The sequence below is a fragment of the Apium graveolens genome, unplaced genomic scaffold, assembly GCF_009905375.1.
Source record: "Apium graveolens cultivar Ventura unplaced genomic scaffold, ASM990537v1 ctg1574, whole genome shotgun sequence".
NCBI lineage: Eukaryota > Viridiplantae > Streptophyta > Magnoliopsida > Apiales > Apiaceae > Apium > Apium graveolens.
This window is the reverse complement of record NW_027417307.1, coordinates 34,496-56,897: the sequence shown is the minus strand read 5'-3', so window position 1 is coordinate 56,897 and position 22,402 is coordinate 34,496. Positions and strand designations below refer to the sequence as shown.

The 22,402-nt window shown below is 34.8% G+C and overlaps 1 long non-coding RNA gene across 3 annotated transcripts; it reads right to left on the bottom strand.

Annotated features, from left to right (window-relative positions):
- Positions 1-225: 225 nt before the first annotated feature.
- Positions 226-2,760, bottom strand: LOC141699958 (uncharacterized). Of its 3 annotated transcripts, XR_012566178.1 has the most exons (4): positions 2,255-2,760; positions 1,795-1,931; positions 1,499-1,700; positions 226-688 (listed from the first exon to the last, which is right to left on the bottom strand). It is a non-coding gene; the product is annotated as an uncharacterized LOC141699958 (long non-coding RNA). The 3 variants fall into 3 exon arrangements; XR_012566177.1 differs by having other exon boundaries at positions 226-1,700; positions 1,795-2,047; XR_012566176.1 differs by having other exon boundaries at positions 226-1,700.
- Between the last annotated feature and the right edge of the window lie 19,642 nt (positions 2,761-22,402).

Sequence of the window (22,402 nt, the reverse complement as noted above, 5' to 3'; positions counted from 1 at the left end):
AAACAGCAAAATATGTTGCTATAGATATAAATTGCAACAAGATTTTTAGAGTATAGAAACATAGATTTTATGTTGCAATAAAGGTACTGACAGACAAAAAAGTGGGTCCTACAAGTAGGCCCTACATCAGTAGTTTTTAAATATTCACATTTTATAGTTTTTTGTTTGTTTTTCTTTAAATTTTCACAAATATAATAATAAATAGACAACTATTTAAATGCAAAATATAAAAATCAAATTAAATTAATAAATATAAAACTCATGAATCATAATTATAAAGAGATGAATCAAGTTCTACAGAAGTTATATTCTAGTTTCATTAAGAACTCAAGTTCTGTAAAAATATAAGTTCACGTATTATCAAACAATACTACAATCTATATATGTGGTTCTGTAAATGGACTATCTTGATCACGCGCAGACGATAACTCCACTTCACCCCTTGTCTTAACATAGTCTCCAACATGCCACCTATCTAGTACCTCACTGGAAAAGATATTGATCAGCAAACTAAGTACAGTGGATATCAACAAACACAAAAAATCCGAGAAAAGACAAAGATCACAGTGAAATTTTAAATAAATACAAATCCGAGAACATCTAACCAGCAAGCTTGCAAGATAAAAAATGAAGAAAGGAAAGGTACACAATTATACAAACCTATAAGGTGACGTCCCATGCTGGTTTTCTGGAAAAAAAACAAAAACAGGAAAATCAATGTACACCCATAAAAAAAATTCACTACAGTTATTGAACTCCTGCATCCACTAACTCAATTCGACCCCCAGCCTCTTCAATACCCAAACCCTTTCCATTTTTTACTACTAAAACTATAGAAAATGACTACATGAGAAGCTCCTGATTCTATAGCCAAATTAAGTAATTATAAATCAGTAATTATTAATCCTGCCTTAAAGCCTTATATATCAAATATTGTATATCAATTGAGATGCAACTACAACCAAAATTCCCAAAGGAAAGTAGTGCCAAAAATATAAAGATTAGGATTTTAAATTTGGTAGAACCTTGGAAGGATAATATAACATTGGAATCCTTTATTATGTTAAGATACATTGCAACTAAAGAGTTCCTCCTACATACCCATGCACTATAATAAGTTTCTGGGTGAGGTACGATGTATAAGAAATTTATTCTAGCTCTACTTACAGCATTGACCAAATGGTCATAAACCTTTTCCTCAAGATATGCCAGTGTAGTTCCTGAATTAATTAGAGTTTGCTCATTGCATGATATCGAGTGTACTGATGGATTATTGGGTGAATACAGACCATTGACAGAAATACTCAGCAGGTTTACAAAGTAAAGTGTCCTGAAATTTAAAAGGTGTTACCTACATGCCTCAACGTTACAGTGCTGCCAATCATCTTCTAACAAAACTGTCTTGTGGAATATATTTGTGCTCAAAGTGAACTGCTAAACCATGTACTTTGATAAAGATCCTAACTTACAGACAAACATAGTCAAAGAAAAAATATACCGTGATGGGAGGAGTGGAGTGTAAACAAGGTTTGGTTCCTCAATCTGACCAAAGACTAAAATACCACCACCACTGTTACCTCCTTTCAAATAGTGAGAAAATGAATCTGGAGACAACTGATAATTCTTGCTGCCCAAAACCAAATATCCCATTAACAGCTCCCATTCGGTTTGAGATCCGTCCACTCTCAGAAGTGTTACAGCTGTTTTAAATCCAACCGTAAACAAAGTAAACTAAATTTGGAATCACAAGAAAAGAAGATTTAGCTCCAAAATGACAGGTACAAACTAGCTTACCCAAAGACAATCAGAGCTGTAATGTTTGAAATCACTGAACTACCAACAACTTTGTCAATATGTATAACATCCTCCACGTAATAACCTGAAGTAGTACTACCGTCTCCATACTCTAAAGTGTATTTGCACTGTTTAGCCTGATAAGGAAATTTTTTTCAGGAATAACAGGGGATTTAAAATCACATCTTTGCTAAAAGAAGGAGACTATAGAAAATGTAGAAGACGATGTTGGATCAAACATCTCAAGTCTAATCTGTTAAAAAAATTGAAAACAAAAAAATTGTTGTAAGGGACAATACTTGCAGCATATTATCTAGCATATTATCAAATTGATCAAATTTTTGCAACAGCAAATCCACAATACTTGCAGCATATTATCTAGCATTTAAATGATTAATTAGTTGTAAGGGTAATCATCTCATTAGTATTACATATGATAATATGCAGGAAAATTATTTACCAGGGGAGAAAGATGCCTTCAACTTATCTCATAGAATTTTTCAAAATCGAACCCAACACAGCTTGAAAACGAATGAAATGTTTAATACCAAATCTTTTCAGGAACCCTAATCCTCGGCTCACCCTTAACTGAACCGGAACCCTTGAATCGAACTTGAAACTATTGCTTAAATATATTTGAACTCGAAATCGAATTTCGAGAGAGAAAGAGATGTTAAGAGTCGAGAGAGGAGAAAGAGATAAGACTGGGAAGGGAGAGAGATGAGTGTTTTGACCCGATTTCATTTGATTTGCTGCTTTGCCTAAAAATTTAGCCGCTCGCCTTGTCTGTCCACCATTTTTGCTGCTCTTGAAGAAAAATGAGTGTCTGTCCTTCACCATTTTTGCTGCTCTTGAAGAAAAATGAGTGTGCAGGCAGAGGAGGAAGACAAACCCTAATCAAATGTGATAAATGTAATTGATTTCTCCCAATCCTGTAGTCCAAAATTTTGTTTCCCGCTTTTTCAAAACTTAGCCGCCCCTACCCCAATTTCATAAGCCCAGTCCAATTCATATACTTTAATTTAGTTCAATATAAAAAACTATTTTATAAATATTATAATATATAATATTATACTTAAATTGCACATATTATATTTATTATAATTAATTTTTAAATATTCAAAATTATTATAGACTTTTATTTTTCAAGTAAAAAATTATTTTAGTAATTTTAATAAATATTTATAAACTAATAAAGCATATTATTTAGTTTTACATTCAAAAAAAATATATTGACCTTTATAAAATATGAATAATTTATTAATTTTACGTGCATTTACTTTCTACAAAACTCCATAAACAATTTTATACAAATCACTTAATTTTTAAAGATAAATTTTATTTTGAGTTCAATTTTAAAAAAAATTATTCAGTCGTCTACACCAACACGACCTCGTGGGTTGCAATAGGGTAGACATCTATGTCAACAAGCTATACCAACATGTTTCAGTGTCTATAGTAACACCAAAATCTGGGTGTTGTGATAGCTCTATAATTTCATATCTATTGCAACGTTTTCTAAGGCAACACCAGATAAAAACGTGCAAATAGGTCATCTATGGCGTAGTGACTCCGGAATGACTTATCGAGAAGTCAAGAAAAGCTTATAGAGATGTCTAAGAGATATCGACAAGTCAAATTGAAGACAGGAAGATTGGAGATATCGACAAGTCATTTCTTCACTAGAGAACTCTGAGATATCGGCAAGTCAAAATATCACTAGAGATCTCTAAGATATCGATAAGTCAAAATTTTACTAGAGAACTTTGAGATATCGACAAGTCATTTCCTCACAAGAGCACTCAGAAATATCGATAAGCCAAAATTAAGACATGAAGATTGGAGACCTCGACAAGCCTAACTCTCTTATAGAGAACTCGGAAACTTCGATAAGTCAAAACAACTATATAGTAATAAGAGATCTCGATAAGCCTTTATACTTATCGAGATGTCGAGTTCTCTATATAACAAACTGGAGATCTCGATATAAAACAAAAGTACAGAATGCAGATCACTTAAATATCCAAGATTATCAATCACTTATTTGAAAAGTCTACAAAAAGCTGCTTGAAGAGTACAAGATCAAAGGTCAAGATTAACTGACAAAGTAAAGTCACAGACATGCACGATTTGCAAAGATACACTAAGCAAGAAATAGAAAGTTTTAGTTAACTTAAAATAGTGTTTAGTGCATCCTATTGCATGTTGTGTAAAACCAATGTTTACTGTTATATAAAGTAAACACCTGATGCTTTATTTTAGAAGTAACAAAATAGATAAAGAAAATCTTGTAACTCTCAAGAGAGAAGCTGAGTTATTTATCAACAAAGAACCCAAAAATTTGTAGCAAGACATACTTGATTTTAATATTAAATTAAGTGAGTTTGAAAGTGTAACGCCCCCAAATTCGGGGTCAGGAATCTAGGCCGTTACGCAATCCTTCAATCATGTGTAACCTGCATTAACTCAATAATCCAATAATTCCATACCACAGACCCCCAATCTCACACACTCACAAGTTATAGCCTTAGAATCGACGTACAACAAGTATCATCTGTTATTAAAACTCAAATATACTTTACAGGATCTCAAACAATTATTCATAACCTCTACATGAAGTTACAATAATTACGACTGATATCTTATACCTATCTGATACTCTGGAACACCTGTGATAAAGCTGCCAGGGATTCTCCCTATGACTGTGAGCGACAAAGTCCCACACCGGCATACTGGTTATCTGTTGTGTTGTATCATTTAAAAGAAAGCAAGAGTGAGCTATAATGCCCAGCATAATAATGTACAGTATAAAAATGACTGTATGATAAACTCTCGTAAAACATCATATATGATAATTACGTTTTATTCAAAAATAGTTTTCCTTGGTGACACACACCTTCTCATTAAAACAATTCTTTAGTGGATTTTATTATCCTGCGAATACCTTAATGGTAAACCCAGCACCTAGGCTTGGGTTACGGTATTGCATCACAATTCCAATTGGAAGAATATGACACTCGTTGGAGCCACCGCATACGATGATCAATCGTACTACGATAAAAGTAACCTTTTTTACTAGTAGAAGGACGACACCTTCGTATCCCAGTTATCACCTTTGCCGCATACGGGCTATGTGTCCTCATTTCGGGTATACACATACTTCGCAGGTCCTTTACGATACCAGTAGTCTATCCAATACATGAAGTACTTGGATCCTACCCCTCCCTTGTCCTTTAGGAAATCCTATCATATCTCGAGAACTCGAACCACATCGAAGTTCCCCCAAGCGTTTTGCTTGTTGATAGGCATAGCTTTACTTCATATATATATATATATATATGTACTTTCGAAAGTTTTCTGAGGAAGTACTTAGGATGTGAGCTGACCGTTGTCAACTGATAATTAGATAAGGGGGAGTTTTTTTTGAAACTATATTCAAAATATTTAAAATAAGTCGAGATAATATTCTCCGACGTTCTGAAATTATCCGAATGATTTTTCCGAAAATCAGAAAGTATTTTAAATCAGGATCTATGATTTTTAAATCATAAATAAACCCTTTAATGAATAATAAATAATTAAATGATAATCGATAAATAATTAAACCTCGAAGGAGTTTACCTTTAAAGGAATAAAATAGTATTTCCCAACTAATTTATGTTTAATAAATTAATAACCTTTAATATTTAATCAAGATTGAATTAAATATTAACTGGAGAATACTTCTCCCTAATAATTGAATATTAAGTAAATATTTCTTGTCCAAACGATAAAGTATAGTTGAGGGAATACGATCTTTGAAAATCCTTTTAATAAAAGTTCGAGGTGTTTAATATTTCGTAAGTGGACGTTGATTCCCTTGGAATAAAATAATTAGGAATTTTTAAGCTTATGAAAACCCGGAAGTATTCCAAAACATCTCCGGGATGATTCCCGGGTTTATATTTTATAAAACAAAACTGACCGACACTCAGTCTTATGACTTATACATCACATTCTACTATAGCGTTAATATTCTTAATAAAAACACCTCTGGAATACTTCCGGGTTTTCATAAGCTTAAACCGACCGACTCTCGGTCTAAACATAATATTTCGAATTCGGTTATGAACATATACTAGAAATTATCAATAATTGAGTAATGTAATACATCTCAAACTTCGTAAAACAGTTTAAAGCAATCTCATTCATATATCACAGTTTTGTAAAATATTCACAACACAACAGTTCTTAAAAGGTAGGGTTTGAAAACTTTCCTGGAGTCCAAGACACGTTTCCCCGACTTCCTCTTATTTCGGGTTTTCTAATCAACAAACATCATAATCTTAATCAGTATTCCTACTCTCATCACCAACTTATATTTCTAATAAGTTCAATACTTCATAGCTTTCATTATTTGACTGACTCGAAATAAGTATCACTGCTTGGTCGAAACGGACGGTCAAAGTGGTCTTCTAGAATTGACTTTACCGAATATTACTATTACGCGGCTTGCACTCTAACTTTTTTAATAAATCTTAAAATTAATATTTTAATACGAAACTACCTCAAAGAGCTTCTTGAGTGGTTGTAATATTTATCCTAAAAGTTTCATTTTGATAAAATGAATTTAATTAGGTGAAAAGCATTTCAAAAGTTCGGTCAACTACAGAGTTTTACTTTTCAAACCGCTTTCACTAAAACATTGATATCTCTCAAAACGTTAACTCAATTGATGCACTATTTTCGCGTGCGCGATCTAGACAAAATTTAGGACACATGATTTGAAAATAGTTTTCTGGTAACAGGGGTGAAAATTCCGAAGTGACAGTTTTCTAACAGGGGGTTGTTTTGACATTCGTACTCCGCGTGACCTCGGCTCCAACATTTTTGTAAAATTGAAATATCAAAATTATTACTTGAAATTTTTATGGAAGCTAATAAACTATATTTCTTACTCTCTGTAAATATTTCATGATTTATGAACATTTTTAAGTCGATCCTTTATATTTTCAAAGTTCGTAATTCGTAGCAGTTTTTGTCGCGTGAACCACTTTTAGTAAAATGGCCATGACTTTTGATCCGTAAATCGGAATCAAGCGATTCAAGCGCCTAAAAGATCCTTATAACATTGTCAAGAAACTACAGTTTACATCCTCGGGACTTTCCGCAGAAACCTAAAGTTACGTTTTGTTCATTTTAACGAGATTACATTTACGATCGGAGTTTCGTTTATGCCTTAAATCTTTATACTACCACCAACAATCAACATATCATCATAAACACACTAACTCATCTAAAGAAAATCATGTTCTTGAGGCAACAACAATCAACCTTAAATTTACTTAGCTAAACATCAAGATTTCAACAATACCACCACCAAAACTAGGTTTATAACTACATACTAAAAGGATCTTGAACTTAAATCTTAAATAAGTTTGGGTCAAAGATTTTTACCTTTATTGAAAGCTTGAGATAAGTTCTTGAGGATGGTGGAGTCTTGGGAGTGCTTGGTATGGTTTTTGGAACCTAAAACCACCATTGAAATCAAGAAACCAAAGAAGAGTTACTATTCATACTATTCATTCTCAACTTTCTTGATTTTATTACACATATCAAACCTTGATAAAAAGAGATCAAAGAATTATCTTACCTTTGTTTTGTTGTTATGAAGCTTGAGAATTAATGGAAGAATTTATCCATGGCTAGAACTTGAAGAATTGAATTTGATTTCTTGGCTTGGAGATGAAGGGCCGAATGGAATGGTTTTGGGAGAGAATAAGTGTTTTTATGCTTGCTTCCTTGGTTGCTTCTAGGAAAGTATGTTGGTTTCTTCTTGGAAATGAGGTTGTGATAGCTTGTGATATCTTATATTTATTGATATCTTCTAGTTTAGGATCCTAGGTTTATTCTTGTTGCCAAATCCATGGACAAGAAAACTAGCTAGCCTTGTAGTTTGTAAGCTAATCTACTTAACTTAGCCCTTTAGCTCACTATTTGCTTAGCCTTGGTTGATCATCCTATCTCTAGATCACTATTTGATAAAGTAACCATGGTTACTTTCTTACTATGGTTAGTTAGTGCGTTACGTTTATTTAATCGTTTGCGCGTTCGCTCGGTCGCTTAAATATTTTCAAAATACTTTCTCGTAAATGGTTCGTGACGTAATTCCTTTCGTATTTATTCCTTATGTTTTGAATTATCATACTTGGATATAAATCCGTTGGGTTTTAAATTCCTAATTATATTATGATTCCCGTAATCCTCGATGATTCGTAAATATGGTCATTTTTCAAAGTTCATTTTCTTCGAAAACTAATAGCGTTTACATACACTCATTTGGTACGTATAATCAAGTTATCAATTCCGAAACTCATTTTCTCATGCACAACATAGTGTGGGCTAAAAAGTTTTTCTCCGTCCGTCAGGGTTACTATTCATTAAATGTTTTACAAGGTCTCAAAAATTCAAGTTATTATATTACTATTCATAAAGGTCTTTTATCGATGTCAAAAATTTGGGTTCTTACAGTCTTCCCCCCTTAAAAGGATTCTGTCCCGGAATCAGTTCAGAAACAGGTAGGGATATGCGTTTCGCATGACAACCTCGAGTTCTCACGTTGACCTTGCAGTATTTGATCTTTTCATAAAATTTCCAATCACCCATCCAATATATTTTCTGGGTACTCGTCCTTGTAGTCTTATGACCTCTACACGGTACTCGACATACGCTAAGTCTGGCTACGAGTTTATTAGCTCATTTTCATATGTTTGGTTTTGACGGTTAAATTTCCTAACCTCGATTCGTGGTACTCGTTATAAACTTGGTAACCGTTCGACGATGGTTCTAATTTATAAGTCAACTTTCTTAGTCCTTTAATTCTTCAACTGGTCCAATAAATTTTGGGTTCAACATTTCTTTCCCTTTCGAATCTCATCACTCCCTCCTCGGGAGGTACTTTCAACAATACTTGGTCCGCTACTTCGTACTTTCTATCTTTATAGTCCTGGTCCGCATATCTCTATTGTTCGTCCTGGGCTGCCACTAGCCGGGTTCTGATAAGTTCTAGGAATTCCTTTGGTCTGTTGACTCAAAGATGGTCCAAGTATCTTCCGCTTACCAACTCCTTCCCAATCCTAAGGGAGAACGATTCTTTCTTTCGTACATGCTTTATAGCCGTTCCAATGCCCGCACTATAATTCATTATTATCGGTGATTCGATTAACGTCAACTGGTCACTTCATTTCCCTTAAAAATTGATAATATGGACAATTAGCGCATCTTCTAGTGTTTGGAATCATCCTTCAACTTATTCATTTCTCCTAAATCGCTCCTACTAGTGCTAGAGTTTCATTCCTTAACATTTTCCCATTTTGGCGCAGCCTCTCCGTCGATTAAGTCATGTAAGAAGTTCTCGTTGCATTTCTACACGCTCGTCTCTTGCTACACGCTTAACACTAGATTTAACATTTCTTCCCGTAGTAACGTAAGGCACATCCTCGTCCTGTTGCCATCTTGAAGGAAGCACCATTTCATACTATAAGTCATATGTCATAGACCTATTTGTATATTCGAGGATTCAACTCAACTCAAATAAGAATGTAATAAGTAAATAGTGGATCGACCGTCAGAGAGATCTCGCAAAGTAATATCTGTCAAAAGATTCAGAAACAAGGTTCATCTACATACTTGAGGAGTTAATTCACTGGAAGAAGTTCAAGAAGTTGATCATGCCTCAGTGATATAAATCAAGATCATGGATTTAATCAAGTGACAGAGATCTCGTCAGAGTATCATTAATTACAATGATTTAATCTGAAGAAAATCAAAGCGTCAAAGTCAAGACATGAAGAAACATCACGGAAGTTAGTCACTCATGAACCAGACAGTACATCGAGTGTCAACATTGAAGTGGTGGAATTGATTCATAATTTTCAGTGATTTTCAGAAGATCTGCAGAAGGATGGGTGCTGTTGAAGACTAGAATTAATTCTCTATTAATTAATTAAGTCATCTAATTTAATTAAGAAAATAAATTATATCTGCGAAGAATAATTTATTTATTAATTAAATTAATTGATTAATTAATTCTGAATTAATTTTAGGAATTTTCAGAATTTAAATTGGATTAAAATCTGCATTAAATCAACAAGACAATTGAAAATGAACTAGCATGACAATCAGGATTGTCATACCGATTGTCATGCTAGGCCATTTTCAATAGTCTCACCGAAAGTTACACTAGGAGAAGGATTGTCTTGCTAGTTCATTCTGATTGTCATGCTAGTTCATTCTGATTGTCATGCTAGTTCATTCTGATTGTCATGCTAGTTCATTCAGATTGTCTTGCTAGTTCAATCCATTGTCATACCGAAAGTCTTGCCAGCTATAGGATTGTCATGCCAATTCAATTCTATTCGGCTGTTGATTAAAAAGAAGCAGAGAAGCAGCATCTCAATTACATCCAGAGAAAAGAAGTCAAGAACATACAGAGAGAAAAAGCAGCCAAATATTTCATCTTATCTGCTAATTCAAAGATCAAATTTCTAGCTTGTAAAGTTAAATCCAATCAACTAGAAATCATTCTCTTGTTCTTGTTTAACATTCTAGCGGATCAAAATCCCTAGAACTTAATCTCAAATCGCGTTTAGCATTTGATTCTAATTATTGCAAAAATAGAAAAAGTTCATGTCGAATTTATTCTAGATTTGTGATAATTGATTTGAGATTAATACCTTGTAATCGATACAGTTGTTGTAACACCTTTCAAGTTTAATAATATTTTTATTTAACTTAAATTTTGTTTCACATTTTTTTATTCCGCATTTATTCGATTATTTGGTACTGTTTGTATTCAACCCCCCCTTCTACAAACACATTGGGACCTAACAATTGGTATCAGAGCCTTCTGATTAACGAACAAATCAAGATCCTAGACTTTTGTGATTTTTCAACTCCTTGAATTTTTATTTATTCAAAAATTCATAATGACTTCACATAAAGTTGGAACCGTTAAAATTCCACAATTTGATAAAGAGAATTATATCATGTGGAAGAAGAAGATGCTATTATTTTTACAAGTTGCAAATCCCAAATATTCAAACTTGTTAAAGAAGGGTATAAAAACTCCGATGGTTATTGAACCGGAGGTAATAATAGATGGTGTGGTGACTACTCAAGCTAGAACCTATCCAAAAGAGCCTGAAGATTTTACTCCTGCTGAGAAGGAAGAAGCCTCCTTGGATGCCAGCCTTCAATTAATATTAATTGATTCCCTTGATCCCTTGATGAACAGACATGTGATGAACTGTAAAAATTCCAAACACATTTGGGAAACTATTGAGGTGATTAATGAAGGCACAGAGGAAGTTAGGGAGAACAAGTTGGAAATCCTAACCTCTGAATATGAACATTTCAAATCAAATCCAGGAGAAGGAATTACTGAAGTGTTTGAGAGGTACAATGCGTTGATCAACAACCTGAACATCAATGGAAAGTATTATTCAATCAGGGAGGTCAACAAAAAGTTCCTTTTAACACTGCCAGCTCATCTTGAACATAGAATCACTGCCATTAGAGAAGCTAGAGATCTGAGTGAGATTTCTTTGGACAGGCTCTATGGAGTGTTAAAAACCTATGAGTTGGAGCAGATTCAACAGAAGGAAGTCTACGGGAAGGATAGAATGGTCAGCACATCTACTGCACTTGTAGCTGAAGGTCAACAACAACAACAATCTCAACAGTTAGAAAGAATGGTACAGTTTTCCAAGGGTGAGGAAAATGAGTTAGTAGCAGAATATGATCCTCCTACTACAAATCAATCAAGTGATGATTTTTATTCCTTGGAAGAGCTGGAGCAATTGGAAGATGAATCAATGGCCCAAATTGTCAAGAGATTCTCCCATGTCAGATTCAGGAGGAATCCCAAGCTTAAGTACAAGTCCAACTACAACAAATTCCAGAAAGGTGGATCTTCATCCTCTAACACCAGCAGTGGTGGGTACAAAACAGGGATGGTTGATCGAAGCACCATTAGATGCTATAACTGCAATGAGTTAGGACACTTTGCCACAGAATGTAGGAAGCCAAAGCAAGTAAGAAAGACTCTGAAAGGGCTTATCTGGCAAAGGGAAGAAGCTGGGATGATACTGATAGTGAAGATGAAGAAGAACGAAATCTTGCTCTTATGGCTATTGATGGAAAAGCTTCATTGTCAAGAAAAGAGGTAAAACTTTCTGATGCTGAAATGGTTTATCATCTAAGAGGTAACTTAGATTGTGCACGTCGTGATAATGAACTGTTAAGTTTACAGATCACAGACCTTGAGAAAGAGGTCAATGAATTAAGACTTGTGCACATTAATCAAGACAAATTAAAAGAACATGTATCTTTTCTAGAGAATAGAGTTGACTGTTATAGAAAACTCGAAACTATTCTCAAAGACAAGATCACCGGTCTTGAGACTAAGGTTAGAGCCTACTTCAATTCTTGTTCGAAGGCTAAAGAGTTCTACAGTAAGCAAGCTGTTAATCAAACATCTGGAATAGGATATGATTACAATGCTGCTATTGGAGAATTAGGCATAAACTCCCTTCCTCATGTCTGTGCTAAAGGGAGGGAAGTACCACATGTGCTTAAGGGTGTTGATGAACCCCTCTATAAAGCATCAATTGCTGAACCATTTGATGCGACCTCTTCTGTTATTCAAGAAGAAATACGTGTTGAGGATCATGCTTATGAGAAGATTGTTTCCAAGTCAAGTGAGTCGAAAGTTCCAGTCAAAGTTGTGAAAGCAACTGAGACTAACTCAGACACACATGAGTTGGATAACAATAATGCCATGTCTACCATGCATAAATTACCTGCTGTTAATCACTCTCATAAAGCATGTGGTGTTGCTAATTGTATGTCTTGTGCTTTTAATATGATGTATGCTTATTTTAATGGTAAGCATGTGTCTAATGATAAGACTACTCCTCGTCAGCATGTGAATAACAAGAAGCATGATAGGTCTAAGACTGCTAGTCCTTCTAAGGCTAGAAAGGAGACATTTGTGCCTAAGCTTAAACAGAAATTTATTAAGGCTGTTTACAAGGTCAAATGTTCAGTCATTGAGAAAGTTGAGACAATTAAAATTAAAAATGTTGTTTTGTCTGACAAAGGACAGTTCTACAAGTATGCCGGGCCCAACCAAGTTTGGGTTCCGAAGAAGGTCTAATCCATTTGAAGTGCAGGGCAGTATACAGGTGTAACCGGTAGTGTGGATTCTTGACAAGTGGATCATCAAGACATATGACCGGAGATAGAGCCCTGCTATTAAATGTGGATTGAGAAAGCTGGCCCCCTGGTTACCTTTGGAGATAACAGCAAAGGTTTATCTGAGGGATATGGCTGTTTGCAAGCTGGGAATATTATCATTGTAATTTTGTATATTGTGCTAGGTTATTATCAGGAAGCAGTATCTAACATATAGCACCAGTGACGAGACTTGAGAATATTACGATATATCAGGCACCTGCTGCACATTACACTTGGAATTGTACTCTAGTAAGATGTGTACAAGTGTACTCCTGATTGGTGAGTTAAAAGAAGAAGTCAGTGCACCACAGTTCATGGACTTTGCAGCTGCAGATCTATTGGACTATGCAATCTCTTCTTCACAATCTCACTTCAGGTTGGTATGAACTAGTATACTGCTCAAGCAATCGTCAAGGACATGGTATGGCACTCTAACTGCGGTTACAGTTTTATATGAATAAGTAGAGTCGTCATATTTATAACTATCTTATCACTAAGCACAATCATATTGTTTTATATGTGCAGTGGTATATTGATTATGCAACATAACAATTAGTATCTAAAGTACTTGACAAGTATCGGTCAATGATATGTTGTTAACATTATGTTGCAGATATTTGTAAGCTTTTGACATGAATGAGAATTACTTAGACTTTACCCTAAGTGATCAATGTTTTATCAAAAACTCATTCATTTTGAAAAACAAAAATTAAACTTCTTTCTACATTAGTGATTTCTTATTTCATGTAAAATCTTTTGAAATCACTATTGTAAATCATTTTCTCTCTATTACCATATGTTCTATGATACAGGTTCAGTCTCCAATGACTTTCTTTCATTGACAGTCATGAGGTTGAAAACCCACAACGTCTATCCCAGACTGTAAAGACAAACACAAAAACAGAACCAACCAACACTCTTTTACCACTAAAAGTAGTATGAATGAGCGTGAGGGAGATAGTGCCTAGTGCACCACATAAGGAAGGTTCTGTAGTCAACCCAGTAGCTCTGTCTCCTACATAGATGAGTAGTATTTAAACCGAGACAACTGCTAGCCCCCATACATCTTCTCAAAAAGATGTAATGGCTGAAAAGGCACAAAAACAGTTACTAGATTCATTCTCTCAACAGGGTGAGTCTATTGAATTTTGCCTGTCGGCCAAGGTATCCGATGTAGTGTCACCACTTCAAACATAAACAATTCTTGATGCACAAGGAGAGGTTACACACACAAAGGATGAGTTGACGGAAATAAGAGTTTCGACCATTTTAAGGTCAGATTCGATTGTTCAAGGTTCGTTAGTGGACCAATTGCCTTTACAGGTGTTAGGAGAGGATACTGATCCAAAAGCCATATGTCAGTGGTCAGTGTCTACCTCCCCAGGCTTAAATCCCCTGGATGCATCTGCGGATAGTGGATCTGACATAGGTGCAGATCGGCAACTTGTTGACAAAGATTCAGATATTACCTGATGAGTCACAAGGAAATGTCTTCACAGACATTAGAAGGGAACCTTGATCTTTATGCTAAATTCTTTGGATCATTGTTTACCTTCCCAGAATTCAAATCTGGAACCCTAAAAGGGAAACTAGCAACTTGTAAATTATGACTCAGATTCATCTGACGAGTTTAACAAGGATGGGGATTTGTGAACTCCCATTGCACCACCTGTGACCTCCTTAAGGATGGCTAAGGTAATTTTCCTTGCAGGTACAGCTCGAATATGGAGCTATGAGAGGAGTGATACACTTGTGAGAATGAGTGTAAACACGAGTGGAGAGAAGAGTGAAACACATGTGAGGTACACTAAACAGAATCACACACTCACAGTGAGGAAGAAAGAGAAACTACTTGTTATTTCTTTTCCAACCAAGTGAAATATGAGAACTCCTTCAGACGACGGCATACATTCCTTCTTTAAGGGGGAGATAAAAGCTTAAATAATAGTTTCGAGGATTCCTCAACTAAGGGGGAGAAATAGCAGGGAGGAAGAAAAAGATCCTATATGTACACTACACCACACCATTGTTGTTTGTAACTACGGATCCTATTGTACGGGAGAGGTGGTAAACACAAGGTGATTTCCTAGTAAGGGAAGAAGCTGTTAGGGGAGTACCATTGGTTTTTATCTGCGGATCCTATTGTACGGGAGAGGTGGTAAAACGAAGGTGATCTTCTTTAATCAGTTGATTCTCATAGGGGGAGAAGCAAGAGATATGGGCTTCTCAACAGGAAATGTGGTTGTACAAATGAAGATGGAACTACTTGAAGATATGTTCAGTCTAGAGGAACATCTACTTGGAATCTGGAAAATGTTAAATCTCATCCAGAACTTTTCTGCTATTTACTTTGCATGTATGTTTATATCTTTTTCTTATTTGTTAGTTGAGTTATCCTCTAGGTATTTGTGTGTTATTGTCTAACAAACAAATAGGGGGAGATTGTAAGTCATATGTCATAGACCTATTTGTATATTCGAGGATTCAACTCAACTCAAATAAGAATGTAATAAGTAAATAGTGGATCGACCGTCAGAGAGATCTCGCAAAGTAATATCTGTCAAAGGATTCAGAAACAAGGTTCATCTACATACTTGAGGAGTTAATTCACTGGAAGAAGTTCAAGAAGTTGATCATGCCTCAGTGATATAAATCAAGATCGTGGATTTAATCAAGTGACAGAGATCTCGTCAGAGTATCATTAATTACAAGGATTTAATCTGAAGAAAATCAAAGCGTCAAAGTCAAGACATGAAGAAACATCACGGAAGTTAGTCACTCATGAACCAGACAGTACATCGAGTGTCAACATTGAAGTGGTGGAATTGATTCATAATTTTCAGTGATTTTCAGAAGATCTGCAGAAGGATGGGTGCTGTTGAAGACTAGAATTAATTCTCTATTAATTAATTAAGTCATCTAATTTAATTAAGAAAATAAATTATATCTGCGAAGAATAATTTATTTATTAATTAAATTAATTGATTAATTAATTCTGAATTAATTTTAGGAATTTTCAGAATTTAAATTGGATTAAAATCTGCATTAAATCAACAAGACAATTGAAAATGAACTAGCATGACAATCAGGATTGTCATACCGATTGTCATGCTAGGCCATTTTCAATAGTCTCACCGAAAGTTACACTAGGAGAAGGATTGTCTTGCTAGTTCATTCTGATTGTCATGCTAGTTCATTCTGATTGTCATGCTAGTTCATTCTGATTGTCATGCTAGTTCATTCAGATTGTCTTGCTAGTTCAATCCATTATCCTACCGAAAGTCTTGCCAGCTATAGGATTGTCATGCCAATTCAATTCTATTCGGCTGTTGATTAAAAAGAAGCAGAGAAGCAGCATCTCAATTACATCCAGAGAAAAGAAGTCAAGAACATACAGAGAGAAAAAGCAGCCAAATATTTCATCTTATCTGCTAATTCAAAGATCAAATTTCTAGCTTGTAAAGTTAAATCCAATCAACTAGAAATCATTCTCTTGTTCTTGTTTAACATTCTAGCGGATCAAAATCCCTAGAACATAATCTCAAATCGCGTTTAGCATTTGATTCTAATTATTGCAAAAATAGAAAAAGTTCATGTCGAATTTATTCTAGATTTGTGATAATTGATTTGAGATTAATACCTTGTAATCGATACAGTTGTTGTAACACCTTTCAAGTTTAATAATATTTTTATTTAACTTGAATTTTGTTTCACATTTTTTTATTCCGCATTTATTCGATTATTTGATACTGTTTGTATTCAACCCCCCCTTCTACAAACACATTGGGACCTAACACATACGCAATTGATTGACACGTTTTAGGATCGTGGAACGTTCAGCTTCCGTCATCGGTCGGACTTCTTTAATCATTCCCTGTATATTATCTATAGTACTACGATACCTTCTGGGTCATACTTGTTATTCTCGCTAGCGCCTTAGACGTATTCACGTTTATTGGTATCTGCTACCAGTGGCCTTTATAGGGCGTGTACGATCTTATTTGCCTTCTATCAGCTCGGACAATGACATCCTTCATTCTTTCACGCTGTCCTTCGTAAGATATATCGGCGACTATTTTTCGTATGCTAGCGTGGTAAGTACATCTAAACGAATTATTTGTCAATAATAGGCGATTCCTCAAACCGTTCCAAATAAAAGGTAAGCCGCTAGACGTATCTTCAATGGTCAGGATAGTCCTCGCACTCTACTTATCGATTTGAGAACTTTAAGTCATTCCTCTGTCCGTCCTTTTTCGCAAAATATCTTGGGAAATAGTCCCGTTAATTAAATCTTGGGTCCTTGCGTGGCACAGTCGTCACAGGGTCTCTCGGTCCCAATTATCTCTTACGCGTTCATAACAATTTTGTAGAGTGGACATCTATCGTTTGCATAATAAAGTAAGCGGTCTTATTTAATCTATCACTCAAAATCCTCAAATAGCACGACGGCTAAATTGATTCTTGATAATCCTCCTTCAAAATTTATTATAATTAACTCTTACTCCTATTTGGGTCACCTACAAGTCGAAATTGCCAAAATTTTAACCCTCGCCTTTCCGTTTTCATTTTCAACCATGTCGAATACTTACTTACCTACTCAATGACATCTCTTTTCATATTCTGTCATGACTAATATCCGTTTACTTTTTCAGGCATCATTAAGTCTTCTTGTTAAGTAATAAAGCGTTCTTTTCATGCGATCCTTCTCATCAGTTATTCTGAGATTTATCATCCTCAATATATCTTTTCCTACTTAAAGTGTCGGTCACCACATTGGCCTTTCCTTGATGATCATAGATTTCTCAATCATGGCCTTTGATCAATTTTACTATAGCCTCTATCTCGTGTTCAGTGTAAACAAAATTCCAAAATTTTCTCATAAGTAAACTCCTTGTCCCTTTCAGTCCGAACCTTATCGTAATTATTCTAGATTATTATTAGAAAGTCTTATGTCACGTTCCTTAAGCTGCGTAGACATATCATTAGACTTCACGCAACATCATATTTTTATCGTCGAGTAATTCTAGCACGGGATTGCTACTAACCTTGCCTTCAATTCTTGAAAATCTTATTCCTCAAATTCATACATGCTTGGTTTTTCCCGAATTTATTAGCACCTTTTCCGATAATGTTTCATAGAAGTGCACCTCACTAATCACGTCGTATCCCTATTTTCGTTCTTCAATAACCATATTAAAGATACTTATGATAATAACTAAATATGGTATTCTTCTTTTTAAAACAACTTACTCCTCACGATGCTCCGATTGCACCATCATAGCACTGAGCTTTCAGTCTCATATTACAAAAATCGGTTCTCAACTATAGCTCTCTTTGTTGGGAAGGCAATTAGCCTTGGAAAAATGATTTTCACGATATCGATGAAATTTAGACAGTCTTAACAAGGTTTCAAAATCTAACATCTGAACAAATAATGAGCTCTGAATAAAAGAGTCGCAACACTCAGAAGATTTATAACTTGGAAGGAAGAATGTAACAAGGATTATCCTTCCATGTCCTTAGAATTCTATATTGTGATATTATGGAGAATATCCATTGAAAGCAATGATTGTTGAATAATAACATCATACGAATGATACTTGTAAGATTTTCCCATTGAAAGAATACTTTTCTTCTCAAATAATAAAAGAAATATCGAATGACATCCTCAACCAAAGGTTAACCATTGAGGTCTCCAAGAGGTGCTATTTTGAAAGAAGAAATTTTATCCAATGATTAATAAATAAGGAAGTATATTATTCTTCAATCACTTTGTAATTTTAATTGGATATTCGTTATACAAACGAAAGAATAAAATATTTCATGAACAAAATATTTCATAAAACTGAATATGAATTCTCGTTTGAGTGGGCGACCTAGTTAGGTCTCAATTAAATCATTCTTTGAAAATTTCATCAACAATTAAATCTGGCATATATAAAGCACTATGGAATAATCAAAATTTTATTGGAAGTGGAACTTAGCAAAATAATAACTAGTCCATATCAAGCAATATTCTCAACCGGCTAAGAAAATGGCCAGCACAATTGGTTTGGCCATAGCAACTAGCTAGGACGATTAGCTTGGCTTTCATCATATTAATTAAAATTTTGACTAGTTAGGACAATTAACTAGTCATTCATGAGAACATATGCAACTAGGCATATTTCAGTTTGTTTGTAAAAATCTCAACATCGTAACCACTGCAGAAATTGTGGCTACCTGGATGACGATTTTGAAATCAAGAGTTTTTTTTAATATGGGCTGAGAAAGACAATTATAACTCTGAATCGAGTGGTCTTGGCATCGGAACAATCGATAGCCTCTTATCAAATATTTCTTTCCAAATAAAGGGTACACTCATAGGTGCCCTAGTTCACATACTTTATCAGATCTTTAAATAGAATTGAATCGGAATACCAATATCAAATTGATACCCTTACTATGATTTCAAAGTTCAATATCTAATTTCAACCCGATTAGAGGAAAAGATTCCCGAGGAATATATGGATATTAGATCATCCATGTTTTTAACAATTTGTTAGATATTTACAATCTCGACTGAGAAGAGTAAGTATGAAAGAAGAATCAAATGAAGATACTCATTATGAATATTCATCGATGAATTGAAGGAAAATTTATATATATAAAAAAATCTATTGGATAATTGAAATGAAGTATAAATATCTCTGAGTTGAACAAGAAGATCATAATCTATGAATGAAAGTTCATGGATTAACTAAAAGAATTGAACAAATCCTGATGCGGAGAAAGACTATTCAAGATGGTCACATCAGAAGTTCAAAGTAGGGAACGAAAAGGATTGCCTGATATAAATTATCCAGGCAATATGAATGATCAACAATTTGGAGGGAGTAACGTGACAGTGAGTAGGTGCCAAAATATTTCACTGATTATCCTAACTCTCGTTATTATCCATCTGAGGATGATCCCACCTCTTCTTCTTCGTAATTCCATGTTACAAATAGTTTCTCTTTCAACATTATTTTAAAATCGCTTACTAACTTGACTTTCGCACGTATATTTGTCATTCCGGTGTTTTACCTCGAAGACATTACTCAGAAATATTCCAAAAACATCTGTTAAGCCGATAGTTTCCTGCTACACGAATCTATTACTAATTATAAGTGGCCAGTTCCCCCTGGGAACAGATCAAAAAGATCTCTTAGGGATCTCAATGCAGTCCATAAGTTCAGTGGCATGCGTGTTGAATTGAACATACGTTACCGAATATATTAGAGGTCTACGGGTATATATATGTAGCCTCTGAGATTATATCTATCGAAGAATTCCACTCTAGACTCACTGGTCTATCCCTTTTTAAAAATTTCTAAGATCGAACCATCGCTCATTGGAATTTTTCGCCATTTAATTATAGACATGCCATCGATTCTCGATGCTCTTAATTTTTAATCTAAACCATCATATCCTTACATGTTAAGTGCACTAATAATATCATGTAGTGTAGTCGTCTTATGTTGACATTCTTATATTACATTCAAATATTTCGTAATAGAATTAGAATCCTCAAGGGTATATTGGACACTATCTCTGGTGAGTTTGTGATTAATACGGCATTCCCATCCTCATTGGTAAAATGATACCTTGAACCAGTTTGGGTCAATAACCTCAACTGTATACTAATAGTTAGACTTTATGGTTCTTATGTGATGCCCCTTCATGGGTAACCTATAAAGAACTACAAGTAACCATACTCGTGTTATCAAAATGAACATATGGTTTTGGTAATGTCGTCTTTACTCCAAATGCCCTGGAGACTCAGCTCCGAGTTTTACATCCACATCATTTCCAAATCATATATGATTCTAAATTTTTTTTCTCATCATTCTGATAATCTCCAGTGGTCTCATTAGTCATACCTTAATACCTCAAATATACACTTATCCTAACCTACACATTGAGGCTACATCAGGTAGTCCAATGATGAACTCTATATGAGCTCTTACGAAATCTCGCATCTAGACAAACTCCTAACACTCTCGTTTCTGAGTACTATAACTTAATGCTCTGATACCATTACTGTAACGCCCCCAAATCTGGGGTCAGGAATCTAGGCCGTTACGCAATCCTTCAATCATGTGTAACCTACATTACCTCAATTATCCAATAATTCCATATCACAGGCCCCAATCTCACACACTCACAAGTTATAGCCTTAGAACCGATGTACAACAAGTATCATCTGTTATTAAAACTCAAATGTACTTTACAGGATCTCAAACAATTATTCATAACCTCTACATGAAATTACAATAATTACGACTAATATCTTATACCTATCTGATACTCTGGCACACCTGAGACAAAGCTGCCAAGGATTCTCCCCATGACTGCGAGCGACTAAGTCCCACACCGACATACTGGTTATCTGTTGTGTTGTGTCATTTAAAAGAAAGCAAGAGTGAGCTATAATGCCCAGCATAATAATGTACAGTATAAAAATGACTGTATGATAAACTCTCGTAAAATATCATATATGATAATTACGTTTTATTCAAAAATAGTTTTCCTTGGTGACACACACCTTCTCATGAAAATAATTCTTTAGTAAATTTCATTATCCTGTGAATACCTTAATGGTAAACCCAGCACCTAGGCTTGGGTTACGGTATTGCATAACAAATCCAATTGGAAGAATATGACACTCGTTGGAGCCACCACATACGATGATCAGTCGTACTACGATAAAAGTAACCTTTTTTACTAGTAGAAGGACGACACCTTCGTATCCCGGTTATCACCCTTGCCGCATACGGGCTATGTGTCCTCATTTCGGGTATACACACACTTCGCAGGTCCTTAGGTACATATTATACTGTCTCCTACGGTACCAGTAGTCTATCCAATACACGAAGTACTTGGATCCTACCCCCTCCCTTGTCCTTTAGGAAATCCTATCATATCTCGAGAGCTCGAACCACAACGAAGTTCCCCCAAGCGTTTTGCTTGTTGATAGGCATATCTTTACTTCATATATATATATGCACTTCCGAAAGTTTTTGGAGAAAGTACTAAGGATGTGAGTTGACCGTTGTCAACAGATAATTAGATAAGGGGGAGTTTCTTTTAAAACTATATTCAAAATATTTAAAAGAAGTCGAGATCATATTCTCCAACGTTCTGAAATTATCCGAATGATTTTTCCGAAAATCAGAAAGTATTTTAAATCAGGATCTATGATTTTTAAATCATTAATAAATCCTTTAATGAATAATAAATAATTAAATGATAATCGATAAATAATTAAACCTCGAAGGAGTTTACCTTTAAAAGAATAAAATAGTATTTC